Source organism: Plectropomus leopardus, unplaced genomic scaffold (genome assembly GCF_008729295.1).
Source record: "Plectropomus leopardus isolate mb unplaced genomic scaffold, YSFRI_Pleo_2.0 unplaced_scaffold87780, whole genome shotgun sequence".
In the NCBI taxonomy this organism is placed as follows: domain Eukaryota; kingdom Metazoa; phylum Chordata; class Actinopteri; order Perciformes; family Serranidae; genus Plectropomus; species Plectropomus leopardus.
Window position 1 is genome coordinate 1 of NW_024696772.1, and position 833 is coordinate 833.

Below are 833 nucleotides of genomic sequence, written 5' to 3' on the forward strand. Positions count from 1 at the left end.
AAACGGGCGCCGACAACTACTGGACACTCCCAGGTATACTACTCATGTCTTTGCCATTCACTTAGCAATGTCAACTCATAATTAATAACTGCTTTAATTTACAGGAGACCGTGTTGTATCGTCTCATAATTTGTTACAGTTATCACAAGGGTCTTTTAATACATTATAAAAAAAGCTTATTTTCTTAATTTCAGAAGCACTACTTGAGGTAAACCATCACCATCACAACAAACGCTAAGGTAAATAACCTTTTTTTTTTTCTAAATGATCGTTATACTGATAAATGTTACATTTCTGGATAGAAACGTTAATCAAAGAGCAAAAAAATACTAGAGAGCGCAGTCTTCTTTAACCAGATGAACGTTAGTTGGTCAAGTGAAAGGGGAAAATGTCTATAAATGTATTCAGATTTAGTTTAACCTTTTTGCTTTTAGTTTCTCTATTTCAATTTCATAGAACTATAAATACTCATAAAGAATTAACACTTTGCTCATTCAGCACAGTTGAGACTGAAATAAATATTCTAAAATACTATGTTTCAAAAATATCTTTAACATTAGATTTGGTTTTAGGAATTAGGACTCCTGTTAACATGTTGCTTTACTGTTTTGTAGCCATGGGAGGTGATTGGTCCAACTCTCAACCCTGCCCACCTTCTCCTCCTAGTAAGATAATCAAAATATTACAGAACATGGTGTATATATACACAAAATAAGATATTCCTCATTTGTGTTAACATTTTCTCAAAACCTGACTAATGACATCAACATTACACCTTCTCTTTACTTGTCAGCTTTTCCTGAGGAATGGAGGAAAATACCATGGGGGTGAGT

At 33.4% G+C, this 833-nt stretch overlaps 1 long non-coding RNA gene across 1 annotated transcript; it reads left to right on the top strand.

The window, feature by feature from the left end:
• Nucleotide 1: 1 nt before the first annotated feature.
• Nucleotides 2-829, top strand: LOC121940468. Its single transcript, XR_006105632.1, has 4 exons — nt 2-33; nt 195-239; nt 615-665; nt 794-829. It is a non-coding gene; the product is annotated as an uncharacterized LOC121940468 (long non-coding RNA).
• The last annotated feature ends 4 nt before the right edge of the window (nt 830-833 follow it).